The sequence below is a fragment of the Cotesia glomerata genome, linkage group LG10, assembly GCF_020080835.1.
Source record: "Cotesia glomerata isolate CgM1 linkage group LG10, MPM_Cglom_v2.3, whole genome shotgun sequence".
Classification (NCBI taxonomy): Eukaryota; Metazoa; Arthropoda; class Insecta; order Hymenoptera; family Braconidae; genus Cotesia; species Cotesia glomerata.
Window position 1 is genome coordinate 12,100,199 of NC_058167.1, and position 16,258 is coordinate 12,116,456.

Consider the following 16,258-nt stretch of genomic DNA (forward strand, 5'->3'; position numbering starts at 1 on the left):
TTTAACCTACAATGTAAATTGCTACGAAGTAAACAATTTAGCGACCGAACCATACATATTCATATAGGCTAGTGTGCTGCCATCTACCGACTAACTCTCCTAAGAAATATTTCTTAACTATTAAAAATCTTATTTATTGGAAAAAAATATTTTTTTCAGCGTAATAAAGCTTTGTTAGAATTAAAAATAATTATTCAATATAAAGAACTAACTTATTTCTTAATAAGATTTTAAGAGATCAATTTATTACTCCCCAATAAATTCTTCTATCAGTATATATACCAAAGCAAAACAAAAGATAAAGATAATAGTTGGTTATTGTTTAATAAATTAACTAGACAGATCTTTGTCTGGTAGTTTAATGTACAATTCTCTTCTCCTTTAGTTGCGTCGAATTTATAAGGTTCAGAAGAAGAGGGTGCAGCAGGTAAGTGACTATACAAAGTAATGCACATACGCGTAAGCGAAAAGGATGATACTGGTATTGCTGCAGCTACATTCACTACAATTAACCGGTAATGGATTAACTGCTTATCTACCATTCCTTCCTTACAACTTTCAAAGTCTACCCGGCTGTAATTGTTGGTGGTCTTACTTAAACTTTCTTATCGCTAATGAACATAACTATTTGGTTAATTAAATGATCGTTAGATTTTCATTTAATTAAATTTATTTAAGAAAAGGATAGCTCTAGCTATAGCTCTGGCGTTAGTTCTTGGTTTTCTCGTCGATATCAAAGTACCAGGTGTTGGTGTAGTTGATTATTAGACTGCAGAAGAATTGATTCAAATAAATGGAGTTAATCGCAAGTGCATCACAAACGTAGAAGCTAACTGGTAAGAGGATTATCCATAGATACTACTTTATCTTCCGACCTAGCGTGCTTTCACTATGAAAAGGCTTTTCGCCTTAGAAATTGCTTGGAGGTTAGAGATTGCCTCACTGCTACAGGATTTACGAAACTGTAAATAAGCACGACAGTCGCGAGGAGCAAATGAACTTGTCTCAATGCTTCTTTACTTTTCTAGTATTCGTAATAGGAGACTCTGGATTGCTCATTTCTCTTCTGGGAAGATATATTTATCTTAAGCAAATATAATAAACAGTTATTACGACTGATTGTAAGGCTTCACTGGAATTTTTAAGCTATGCTGGTAAAAAATTGAACTTTTGTATCTTGTCTGTAATAATTGTTTAGTTTTTCCATGAAAAAATTTTATGATGTAAAATGATATGTCCATCCATGGCTTCGTATGTCCATAAATAATTTTTGATATCCTGTTAAGCTTATATATAAAGACTGATATAAAAATTGGCCACATCTGGTCTTAAATACACATATGCGGCTTATTATGACTTAGTATACATATAAATAATTTTTCGACTAAGTTTAGTGTCAGATATCTCTGACAGATGGCGCACGGCCACTGAATCATCTCGTTACAAGAGAGTTGAATCTGAGGTGTTAAACTTTTTCATAAAAATCATTTTTTTTTCTACTAAATTTTTAACTACTAAATTAATTTTTTTGATACAACATATTATATGAGGTACACATTTATAAAAAAAATTAAAAATTGTAAAATTATGTTTTGTACCATTTTTCATATGTAGCTTGGTATTTGAAAATTTTTCACGGTTGACCATCCATAATTTATTTATTTATTTTTAAATCAACCCAACAGCCCATAGGCCAATAACAGGGTCGCTACAATGTTGTAAAACATAGCTTAATGACATGCGGTGTACATATATATATACATTTTTACAATTTTTTAAAAAAATATCTAATCTTACAAATATAATGATATAATGACAAAATATAATAATATAAAAATACAGATATAGTTATATAATAATACAATAGAATTTTTAGCTTACAAAAAGAAAAAAATAAAAGAACAGAAATTGCTAATAAGAATATTACGAAGATTTATCTCTCAGATATTACGATGGAAATTAGAGTACTGTAAATTAATTATTTGTGAGCTAACAAAGTATGTCCAAAGAACAATTATGTTTGACGAAATTATTATAAATAATTCTTCAATTTATAAAAATTATATTTAAAATTTTTTTTTTCAATTACTTATTTTTTTTTCTTAAAGTTCATCGAAAATAGAATAGTTTAATGAAAAAAAATTTTGACAGAGTAATAAAAAATTGGAAAATTGACATAAGTGAAATTGTGTTTCTCAATTGTTTGTTATTACACATAGGATGAGAATAATAATATAGAAATCATTAGACGTATCCGAATACATTTTATTAATAATTTTCAGTTAAAATGAAGTTTTGTTAATATTAAAAGCTTAAAAGAATTATTTTTAAAAATTTTCATCATTATTATCGTTTATTTGCCGTGAAATAAAATAATTTTTGAAGAAGTGCTGATATCTATGTTTTTTCATAAATAAAATAATTAAATGACCGTAAAACTACGAGTTACCCAATTGATTTTTCGTTAAAAGTTTGAAGTTTAATAATCAAGCTGGCATTGAAAATCAGATGGAATTTTTCATTTCTGATTGGTACATGAAATCTAACTTATTCTTCTTAAGAATTAAGAATTTTAGATAAGAAAGAAAAATTAATGAATCTCGACGATAATGATCTGAGTTATTTTATACATTTGTATGTAACAATACTGCTCGACATAAATATTCATAATATTCACAAATGTATGAACGCACAAAACTAGAGTTTGATATTCTAGTCGCGTATTGTTCGTAAAATAAAATCGTTTGGATTTTATACCAGGCACGGTTTTCGAAGTATATACTCGTTCGTTTTGCACACTAACTCTCGCCATGAAACTAGTAGTTGTTAAGAAAAGGTTTTAAGAGCCTCAAGCGGTTGCTATTTTTTAAGCGCTACTATATAATCTACACAAAAGCTTGGAGCTGATTCGGAGAATTCAAACAACTAAAAATACGAATATTATGCGTAGACTGATTAAGTATCCAAATGTTTAATAAACTGTGAAATAGTAGTTTGATATAAAATGTCTAAAATGTAAAAATAGAAATTTTAAACGCGTAAAAAAATTGAAATTTAATGATTTCAAAAGTTGTAAAATCGATTCAAATTTACAACTTGTTATTTTATCCAAAAGTTTGATTACAAATTATAAATTCTTAAAATTATCTAGCCATGCTGAAAATAACATTTTTTACATTTCAAATTCTTAAGTAATGAGCAAATCTTCATATTATTTGTATTTTCTTCGAAATGAAGAGAAAGTTTTCATATATAACTTAGTTTTCATATATAACTTAGTTTTGAATAAGACTCTATAAAACCCTAAAACCCTGAAGGCTAAAAATTTACGGGCTGAGATAAAAGCTCAAAGTAACAAAACAGAAATAAATTTTTTATAGCTGAAAGAAGAAACAAGGACCAAGACCTGTTGACCGGAAGGAAAAATATAGCTTTGAACGATCAATAGCCTCGACAGAAAATGAAAGAAAAGTTTTTTTATTCGGACGTCAAGGTTCTTTGATCTACTGACTCGTCATTGCGATAAAACTTTACCGGAGATTTATATAACATAAAACAAAAAATCGAACGTATATATTCATACATAGTGTTTATTATACAGAGTGATTCTGACTACAAAATTTTTTCTATGTGATCCCCAGACATATCAGCCAATATGTAATTTTATCTCACTCGGGTCCTTTTACTCTACTTTGTTTTCCATCCACTTATCCCACTAACCATTATTTGGGGATATTTTACTGAGAACTCGATGTTTATAGCCTGAAGCGACTGATTTTTTATTTGATGGGTTTTATTTGATCAAGTTTACATTTGATGGTTTCACTCAATCTAAGTAAAAATTTTCTAATATGACCTCATACAGCTATGTATAGCTTGACCTCGTCATATGTGGTCAAATTAGTCTTCATATGTGAACAACAAAAAATTAACTACAATTTTTTATTTTTTTGTTAAATTAGCATTTTAATTAATTTGTTGTATTAATTAAACATTGGTTACGTAATTGATTAAACTATAAATCAATGTCAGATAAGCTTTTTAGGAAAGTCAAAAATACTATTTTTATTTGAATACTTATAACCTCAGATTTAATTCTCTTGTAGCGAGACGATTTAGTAATCATGCGCCACCTGTCAGATATTTTCAACACTAAATTTGTTCAAAAAATTGTATTTAAATATGTCAGGCCCTGTAAAGACTTATCAAGTCATATCAAACGAGATATATGTTTCATTTTTATTTTCAACCATACAGAAAATTTTTTCACATCAAAATTAAAAAAAAATTTTGATGATCCTTAAAAAAAAATCTAGTTCAAATTATGAACTAGACGTGGTGAGAATATTTTTCTAAAGTCACATTTTGAGCTCAGACTTTTTCAGATCGGGAAAAAATAATTTTTTTATCAATTTCAACTTTCTGCAGCTCTTAAGAATAAAAAATCACCAGTAAAAATGATGAAACACTTATTTAAAGAAAAGATATAAATATTTCAAAAACAGACGAAAGACCATTGAACTTAAAAACATTTAGCACAGAATCAATCGGTATCAAGAGATGAAAGTGATCCGGCTTGGGCAAAATAAATAGCAGACTCTCTTTGATATATCCCACGCACATAAGTATACATGGTGGAGGAGATGGTCGGATAAAAAGCAAACAATAGTTACTTTAAACTCGTTAAGAGTATCGATGTAACCGCACTCCTCGATCGTGTTTCCAACGTAAACTAGACGAGAGTTAAAAGGGTTGAGTGTAGACCGTAGATACCGGTTAGCAGTAGCATAGATAGAATAAAGGATAGACGAAAGGCCAATTTGGAAAACCCGAGTTTCCAGTCGCCCCTTCAGGCAGTATTTTCGATGTCAAGCGTTAAGCCAAAGTGATCGACCTACCGGTAAAATACAGAGATCAATTGTCGATAGTTATCGCATCTGGTTGTTTCTCTCCGCATTTATTTTATCTATTTTTTATTTCATTTCATTTTCGTTTTTTTATTTTTCTACTGAATGCGATAAAATCTGAAAATACGATTTTCGGGTTGATCATAAATTCCTGATGCCTGAAATTTAAATGTTCCTACAGCTAAAATAAATTTACTTTTTATCACACACTTATTACTATTTGGATTTATATTTTTACGTTAGTACGTGGGCCCTCTAAAATAAATATTTATCCGGTTCTAAGTTTTAAAAGAGGGGATTTTCAACTCCGAGAATAAAACAAATACTGTTTCAGTGATTTTTTTATAAATTTCAACTGAACTTATTTCGATAATAAATTACGGCATATAAATTTTTTTTTATCGCCAAACAATCAGTATATTTTGATAACCGATCGACAAAAACCTCAACCTCTCACAATTTCTTATTTACGGACCATAGATTTATCTTTGCGAAACGATGAGAATGGGCAAGGACGTGAAAATTTATACGAGGATGCTTCCTCTTTTCCTCCCTCTCGCTCACTTTCTTGTAGTCGTTAAATTTACCACCCGATTACACACCATGAATCGGTACACTTTTGTGTACTTACTACCCTTGTACCGTACTCCTTCTACCAACAAATCAAAATTTATGTTAATCGATTGTGTCGAAATTTTTAGGAACAAAAAGGTTCAGACGATAAAAATAAATAATTATTTTAATTAATAAGACACGAAATTTACTGATAAAATTTCGAGAACATAAACATTAACAAAATTAATAAAATCAAATATAATAATAGGAACATAAAAATAAAACAACGTCCTTGCATTCATGCACTATTTTAAATCATAAAGATGATCGAAGACCACTCATGCTTAACTCTGAACAATGCTCAGCCGATTTAACGGTATATAAAAATACTTTGAAGTATTATATTTGGATTCTTGTCGACAAAACTGTAAGCATGAGTGGTCAATAAAAATTTAGCGATACGTAAAATCAAGGCAAAGGATCTGAAATAATTGACCAAATTGTATTCTCTATATAGCGCACGTGAAGTTAAATGAATTTCTATATAAATAAAAACGAATTGGTGTATTTTAATAAGCGCATAAAATCAGAACAGTTAGAGCTATTTTGGTTTTATCTTTTTTTCAATATTCGTAACATGTCTTATTAAGTTATTTTGTAAAAAAATTTGGTCAACTAACCCTTTAAGTAAGCAATCCAACTCATATTTGCATACAATGATATTTATTTTCAAAACACTGATAAAAAAAATTGATTTGATTCAAGAAAAAAAATATTAAATCAAGAATATCACTGAGGAAAATTTTACTTTTTCAAATCAAGCAGGATAATTTTGAATCAATAAATTTTTCTGCTTAATATAAAATAATCTAATTTTTAAAAATGATGTTCTTAATTTTTCTTTTGAATCAAGTTAATTATAGGAGAATTTAAGTTTTCTGAGACTAATTAATGCCCATCAGTAAAGCTGGAAGGAATTCCTAGTACATAAAAACTGAATAAAACCATCAATTTATATTGTATTGACTTGATTATCAAAAAAAGTTTAGAAAATCCAAAAGTGCACGACTCATAATGCTCATTTAATTATGAAATATTAAGAGAAAAAAAAAAAAAAAAAAAAAAAAAACATAAATCGTTCAATATTAGTTGCCGAAAAAATAGCTGTACTAGGAAAGTAATACACAGGCGTCCCTGGTAGAATAAATGTACATAATATGTATAGATATATCACCATCCATGTAAACTTTACATGGATATATATAGATATACAGTCTTCAGACTTTTTTATTTTGTTAATTGTACATGAATGACTCTGAATTACCTAACCATTCGCATTCGGCGACCTACAATTCTCCTAAAGAATTAAAAAAAAAAATCTAACTTAATTGATGCATTTTTTCGCAAATTATAGTGTTTTCAGAGTTTCATACATGACGGACAGTAAAATTTTTTGACCTATTTTGATGTTTTTTTCCGTTTCTAGTGCACTAAATCAATTTTTTAAAAGTGTCAAATTAATCTCCATTAAATTATCTTGACAATAGTATGCAAAATATCTTGATTCCGTGAACTAACAAGACTATAATAATGAAAATAGTTGTCGAAATGAGGCGAAAAAAATTTTTCGATCGTAAAGTACTCTCTGATGCTTCGCATCATGAGTCGTGCAATTATATCTCGAACATCAATAAAATAATAGAGAAAAGCAGATGAGCTTAAACTTGGGTTAAATAAGGTGTGCTTGAATGTTTGTAAACTGACCATAAAATAATCCGATCCATGTAATTTGAAATCCATCCGTTCACTCAAAACTGCCGACTAACTTTATAAGCAAGCTTAGTTTGAGTTTGAGCCTCATTAAAATAGCTGATCCAAACTTTTCAAACGTTGGATTTATTTTCAAAAGAATTAAATGTTGAACGAATTAGGTTGATAAAAAAACGCTTGTAGCAAGATTACACATTATGTGTGAGAAATACTAATGTATAAGGAAATATATAGGACGATTAATTTAAGCAAGGAAAATAGACTTCCATAGTGAGAGAGAAAAGCCCCGCAAGCGAATAATTGTTAGTACAGGCAATACATCACGGGTCTGTGGGCAGGTATGTGAGAATACCAGTGTGTAAAAGCACATAAGGGGATGCTTAATTAAACGTTTGTGTTAATTGCAACAACTTGGCGTCAAGGTACCTTTTCCTGCCATCCACCCATACCTCCTTACTTTAGCAGGATCGCAAACTCAAGAATTCCTTCGTACCATACCATTCAAGTCATCTTGATTCGTGCGAGGATACCAAGCGCTTTATTTGCTCTACTAACTCTCTAATACCAGTACTCTTTACACGTCACCCATATATTAGAGTAAACTGTATTTTACACTATTTAAGGATGCTTCACCAGAATATATTTTGAGAAATTAAGCCCTCATCAAGCACCTGGAGGGTGAGGATGCTCAGGAAGATATTTTATTTTAGTGTCAAAATTTGTTCGTAATTTTACTGATTTAGAATTTGGATTGTTCTTACAATAATTAGCAGGGAAAAAGAAATGGTTCGATAAAAATTCATTTGTTGCATTATAAATCAACTCACACTATAAAAATTTCCGTTGTACTATCAAAAAAAAAAAACACCTAAAAATAGTCGAATAAAAATAGATGACTTCCCTTCACTGTTTTCTAACTCGTTTTTGTTTATTTTTCAAAACATCAAAATAAGTTTAATTAATTTTTATATTTAAGTTTAACTAATTAAGTAAAAAAACGATAAAATTTATTATTATTAAAAAAGTGTGAATAATCTAGTTTGAAAGTAATAGATCAACAGGCAGTCAAGTACTTCAGTTAGTAACAAAAGTACAGACTCAAAAATTCAACATGTTAAGAGAAGGTTTTCTTCTACTTTTAGTGTTTTATTGTATTATCGACAAATATTCAGTCCAAGCATGTGGTTGTCAGACATTTACATACAGACCATACTTAGAACGAAACAGGTTTTTAGGAAAATTATCAGATAATATAAAATTAAATGAACTTTCTTTGATCGGAACTCATCTATCAACTTCATGCACTGTTCAAGACGAAAGATTGCGTACTCAGGATTTGACTATTCCACAACAATTGAAGTATGGTGTCAGAGTGTTTGAAATTTGGGTCTGTTCGCATGTATCGTATTTCAAAATTTATCCAAGTCCTGGAAAATAAGATTACAGTTTTCACGATATTCTGTTCGACATCAACAAATTTCTGGATAATTTTCCCGGGGAATTTGTGATAATTTTTCTACATGAGAGTAGAATTTGTGCACACGCTAAGACAAAAAGACATTGTGACCTTATAAACGATTATATTTTCGATGTTTGGGGTGGATGGCGAATGGAGACAAAATGGAAGCTCAATGATATAATTGGGATACATCGGAATAGAATTTTGCTCGCTAGTGCAGTTCCGTCATTTGCCAACTGTACTTTTAATATTAGGCATCAATGCCAAACCGAGCGTATCCGTCGTTTATATGAACAAAGAAGTACGTATGGTATTAATCGTGGTGTAGTTGATTCCCGGATAATTCCCTCCATAAAATTTGATCAGAATAGGAACGTACAATCTAACTGTTACATTTTCGACACACGATTCAATGATCCTAAATACGATCGTCGAGCAATCGCAAAAGACGGTGGCTTTTCGATTATGAACACATGTGGAGCACCTGTTAATATGCAACTGGCAAAATATTTTACTAAGAAATGTCGTGGTATACTGATTGTTATGTCTGATTATGTCACTCAAGAATTAATCGACAAAATAAATGATATTAATTTCAAAAATTTATCATGGTGAATTGGATGGGATTGATTAATTACGTTCTTCGCCGTTCAAAATTATTAATAAAATAGAATCATTATTTTACAAAAGTTTAGTTTTACAAAATGTTAAACTTGACGATACCAATTATCTTTTGTATTTACATTAAATTAATATTAATTAATGTTTTTTAATTATTAATATCATTAAGACTATTATTGAGACAACTTAATTTCTTTAATCATATATAATAAAAATAGAAATTATGTATTTTTGAGATTAGAAATGAGTTCATTATTCGAAAATTAATGTAATGATAAGTAAGCGATAACGTAAAATAGAAGAATAATAGAACCGTAATACAACAAAGATAAGTGGCTCAATCATAATTTTTTATCGTATTTTTAGTTCTTAAAACATCACAATAAGTTTGTTTTTTTGAAGCCGAGTCATAAAGTAGAGGAACAATAAAAATTTTTATAACTTAATTAGATGATACGGAAAAATGTTATTTAGAAATGAGCTAAATTTACAAATAATCGATCAATAGCCCATCATGTTTTTCAGTTAGTTACAAAATTGCAAACTCGAAGATTCATAGTCGTCAATCAAAAATGTCGATTGAAATTTTTCGTATACTTTCAGTGCTCTATTGTATTGCCAACAAATGTTTAGTTCAAGCATGTAGTTGTCAGAAATTTACATACAGACCATACTTGGAACGAAACAGGTTTTTGGGAAAATTATCAGACATGAAAAAATTTTACAACCTTGCTCTGATCGGAACTCATCTATCAACGTCATAAAATGCTCAAGACGAAACGTTTCGCACTCAGGATTTAACTATTTCGCAACAATTGAAGTATGGGATCAGAGTATTTGATATTTGGGTCTGCTCGCAACGAAAATATTTCAAGCTTCATCCAGATCCTGGGATAACGGGTTACAATTTTTACAACATCCTATACAAAATCAACAAGTTCCTGGATGACAATCCCGGAGAGTTTGTTATAATGAGCATACATCAAAATTTTGTCGATGGTCATAATTTTACAGAAAGCTATTGTGATATCATAGATGAATATATTTTCAATGTTTGGGGAGGATGGCGAATGGTGACAAATTGGAAACTCGACGATTAATTGGAATATATCGAAATCGAATATTACTTGCTAGTTCAGATTCGGTATTTGCTAAGTGTACATTTGATATTAAATCACAGTGTGGAATCGGACATTTAAGTAGTTTTAAGACACAAGTTTCTGAACACAGGTATGCTTTCAAAAAACAAATAATAAAACATTTTCTCAGATTCGGGAGAACTGAAAAAAGTAATACTAAATGTTCTATCTACAATACCAGTTTTTTTGATTCAAAATACGATCGTCGGTCTTTTGCTAAAGATGGTGGCTTTGTATCAGAATATATGTGTGGAACACCTTTTAATATTCACATTACTGAGTCCTTTGAAAATAATCACCGTAGTAGTTTGACTGTTGTTCTAGCTGATTTTGTCACTCAAGAATTAATCGACAAAATAAATGACTGTAACTTTGATAATTCGTTATGGAGAAGTGGATGGGATTAACGATAATCGATACCCGCATTGAAAATATTACTTATTTTTTACTTTTAACAATTTTAATAAAAATAATATCGAATTTGCTTCATTTTGAGTTTTTTAGTTTAGGTAGATAAAAAAAATATAAAATTCGAATCAAGATAATTGTAGGTGAATTTATTCTAAAGTTGGCATATTTTAAGACACAAAAGTCGTAATTAAGTAAAAATAAAATTAATTTTAGCAAAGTATTGTGAATTTTAACGTGGAAAAATTGAGCGTTTAATGATAAATATAGTGAAGACTTAGTTTGTACAAATCCGCGTAAATTAAGAGATCATACACTGATAAAAAATTTAACTTGACTCAAGAGCAAGAATCTTAAACCAAAACACGATTTTGAAGAAAATGAATTTCTTGAGCCAAGAGAAAAAGTTCTTGAGTCGAGAAAATTTTCTTGGTTTAAGAATTTTTCTTCTTGCTTCAAGAAATTCATTTTCTTCAAAATGGTGTTTTTGGTTCAAGATTCTTGCTCTTGAGCAAAGTTAAATTTTTTATCAGAGTATAACATAAATGAATCTGATGGTTCGATATGTAGAAATCTGAGTTGTAAAAGATTTGGTTATTGAGAGATTTCGCGCGAGATTAAAGTTTATATAGAAACTCATGTGTTTTATTACGCATCCAATTCTAGTCAGAAAAGTCGAGATCTGAAGATAAGTAGACAACTTTAAATGAAAGTACAATATCACCTGTTGTAATTTTTAACCATATTCAATAACTCACTAAATCTTCGAAAACTTGTAATCGGGAGCGCGCAAATTGGAAAAGAAAAGAATTAATAAAATTATAGCAGGATTTCCTCCGTCGATATATTTTTAGTTTTTAATATTTTATATTAATATCACTAATTAACTATTAAAAAATGGGAATCATAAAAAAAGTAATACATTAAAAAAGAAATACATTATAAACAGGATGTAAGGTGAAAAAAAAGTTATTTTTCAAATAAAAAAAACCTTGTACATCATTGATCAAAAGGCAGTGAAACATCTTAGTGACTAATATTATTCGAGACTTGGAGATTAAAATTTGTTGAATATGTCGAGAGAAATCGTTTTTTTTCTGGTAGTTTTTGATTGTATTATTATCGATAAATATTTTGTTCAAGCATGTGGTTGTCAGACATTTATATACAAACCTTACTTGGAAAGAATGAGATTTTTAGGAAAATTGCCAGAGACAAAAAAATTGCACAACCTTGCTTTGGTCGGAACTCATTTATCGGCATCATACACTGCTCAAGACGAAACTCTGCGCACTCAGGATTTAACTATTCCGCAACAATTGAAATATGGAGTCAGAATGTTTGACATCTCAGTGTGTCCGCAATCAACATACTTTGAACTTTATCCCGACCCTGGGACGAAAGGTTACAATTTTTACAACATTCTATTCGAGATCAACAAATTTCTGGATGAGAATCCTGGAGAATTTGTGATAATGTTAATCCAACATGACTATATTTGCGGTATCATGCCAGCAAAAAACAATTGTGAAATCATAGACGATTACATCGCTAATGTTTGGGGAGGATGGCGAATGGTAACAAGCTGGAAACTGGATGACATAATTGGGATCTATCGAAATAGAATTTTACTAGCTAGTTTAGATTCGTCATTTGCTCGGTGTACATTAAATCTTAAATTAAATTGTAATATTGAACGACTGCAGGGATTAGGTCTTCAGCGTCCAAAGTTCAAAACGTCTAATGAGACAATAAGTACTAAACGCACCCTTCACTTCAGTAAGACTTTTGGAAAGAATCCCAAATGTTTAATTCAATATACTCATTTTTTTGATCCGAAAAATGATCGTCGCACTCTTGCTAAAGATGGCGGTTTCACAATACAGAATAAATGTGGGGTACCTATTAATTTACTATCAGAACAGAATTTTTCTAAGAGTCATCGCAATTTGGACCTTGTTGTAACTGACTTCATCAATCAAGAATTAATTGATAAAATAAATGATAGTAACTTCAAAAATCAAACATGGCGCAGTGGATGGTAATAATTGTAGTTGATGAATCGTAAGAATTAATTCGCCTACTGTCGTTTTGTATTATAAAATAAAAAAAATTATAGAAAAGAATTTTCGATCTTAATTTTTGATCCTTTCCATTCTTCAGTTTTCCAGTCGCCCGAGTCATAAAAACGTGCTTTAAGAACGTTTGCAAGAAGCAGTCGTGCTCAACTTTAAACTTTATTCGCCAAATGTAAACTACTATTAGCAAAATAAAAACTAGTTGAGGTACAGTGTACTTTATCGATTATACTCACATATACGTAGAAGTCGAAAAATATTCTCATTGCGTAGCTTCTCCGAGGCGGCAATTTTTTTTCTCTGTACATTCTTAAGCTGAAGTCATGTAATTTAATACCACAAGAGCTATTTTGCTAAATTCCTATGAATAAAAGACACTTGAAAGTGTGTGTATTCAAAATTTCAGTAAGATTTTAAGAAAAATAATTTCCTTGGAAACGTCCTTAATGCTTAGTTATTTATTACGAATAATTATGAATTACTCAAGAACGATTTAATTCCACTACTTACATTTGGTACAGTCAATTGATTTCAAATTTAAACTGTGTTTGTTTTATACATTACAATGCACATAATTCAAATGTTGAAAATTTCGTACAACTTAAAATTTTTTTTTTCATCAATTTTTTCTTACTGTAAAACGAACTTAATTTAATATTGGCGAATAAAATAAGGTAATAGTAAAATGAAGTTTTTATGCTCAATATTCCGATCATCAAGCGCTAACCAGATAAAACAATTCAATTATAAGTTTACCAGTTATAAAAGTGATAAGTTATTCTTAATTAAGCATCTATAATGATAATGAACTTCATTCACAAAAGATTAAAATTATAAAATAATATTGATATCGACGGAAATTTCTTGTTGTCTCAATTATTACCACTTCAATAACATTATCGTATTATTTATTATAAAACCTTATTTATAGATACATCAAGAATGAATTTTATTAGTAATGAAAATAACGTAGAAGAGCAACAATTGAAGTTTTTAGGAATGGAATAATTAAAAATGACGAAATCAATAATAAACAGTGACCAAAAAAAAAGATTCTAGATCAAAATTTCAGATTAAAGTCGAAAGGTGTTTAAAAAAAATTTTTATCTAAAAACTATTGAAACAATTGTTGATGAAAAATGTTTTGCAAGGCCGTAAGCGTTCCTTCTATATTATTATTAATAAAAAAAAAAAAAAAAAAAAAAAAAAACCCAAAAAACCCAAAAGCAGTGAATAGGATAAAAGACCCCATTAGTGGCGGGGACCCGATTACGGACACTTTCTTTGATTTTGGTACTTATTCAATTAATGAAATCATTAATTTCAATAATGAATATATTATTTCTAATCTTTAAGACCTTCAGATCAAAAAAATTTTTAATTTTTATTCCAAGTAGAACATTTTTTCATTGAAAGAAACGGTGCGACTAATAAAGTCTTTTACCTAATAAGTAATTTACGCCAATTCAAGGTTTTTTGTTCTCTTGAGAGTTAATAATAAGTTTAATTAGTTTCAATTTTTTGGTCAAAATCGTATATACAGAAAAAACCAACAATTTTATTTCGAAAATGAATTGGACATAAAAATAATAAATCGGACATAAAAAAAGCATTAAATAAGTTTGTGTAATTAACTTTAAATAATCTAGTTTGTAAATAGTCGATTTTTAGGCAGTCAATTATTTCAGTTAGTAACAAAACTACAGACTCGAAGATTCAAATTCGATAAACATGTCGAGAGAAATTTTTTATATACTTTTAGTGTTTTATTGTATGACCTATAAATATTTAGTGCAAGCATGTGGTTGTAATACATTTTCATATAAACCTTACTTGAAACAAGCTAGGTTTCTGGGAAAATTGCCAGATTCGCAAAAATTCTGCAACCTTTTTCTGATTGGAACTAAACTATCAATGTCACACATCACTCAAGACGAAAGATTGCGCACTCAGGATTTAACTATTCTGCAACAATTGGAATATGGAGTCAGAGTGTTTGAAATCTCAGTGTGTCCACGATCAACATACTTGGAACTTTATCCAGATCCTGTGGTGAAAGGTTACAATTTTTACAACTTTCTATTCGAGATCAATAAATTTCTGGATGAAAATCCTGGAGAGTTTGTGATAATGTTTATTAAACAGAGAGATAATTGTAATATTTTGAACCCGACAAAAAGTAATTGTGAGATCGTAGAGGACTACATTTTCAATATTTGGGGCGGATGGCGAATGGTAACAAGCTGGTCACTGGATGACATAATTGGGATCTATCGAAATAGAATTTTAATCGCTAGTTCAGATCCTTCATTTGCCGAGTGTCCATTTAATATCGAATCACAATGTCAGATTGGACATATTGTTACTTTGAAGACCCGAGTGAAAGTGAATTATTCTATTGAAGAATTAATTACACTCTCTCTTCAATTTAATTCACCTTACACAAAAAATTTCAAATGTTCCATCCAGGATACCAGTTTTGACCATCCAGAATACGATCTTCGCAGTATTGCTAGAGATGGAGGCTACAAATTAGGAGAAATTTGTGGAATACCTATTAATAAAATTATTACAGATAAATTTATAAAACACAGGAATAGTTTGAATGTCGTCATGGCATATTACGTTACACAAGAATTAATTGATAAAGTAAATGATAATAACTTCGAAAATTCATCATGGCGCTCTGGATGGAGCAACCATACTTGAGGGATTCTAATTATTTTGAAGATATAATAGTCCACAACTGTAATTTTAATAAGTATCAAGCTATGACACGAGTTTTAGATTGTAATCCTCTGATAAAAATACCAAGTTATCATAGCTTTAAGAACAAGCTCAATTCAATATTGGTAATCGTATCGAACAATTTTCTAAGCTACAAAAATCTACCGTTTCCATTGTGGAAAATTGATGATAGCCTTTACTTATAAAAAATAAAAAATAAAAAAACTTACTAAGTTAAAACAACTTAATATTATTTGTTTAACCCGCAGAATTTGCTTTTTCGATATATATTTAGTTTGTAAAATTGTATGATAACATTTATGAGTTTTTACTCGGTAAAGATTTTGAAATAGAGGTCGAATATGACAATTTAATCATTAAACGGACAATAAAAAATTTTTACTTCTAAAAAAAATTTTTAACTTTAATCGGAATTTTATTAAATTGAATCGTTTTTTTTTTTATTTTTTATTTTATTCTAATTCAACACTTAATAACTAGGCTTCGAAAACTCCACTATGATATCAATCACAGATAGTGAACTCTTCCCAGATATCATTTATTATTGAACTGTACAATAACATTTGTCTCAAG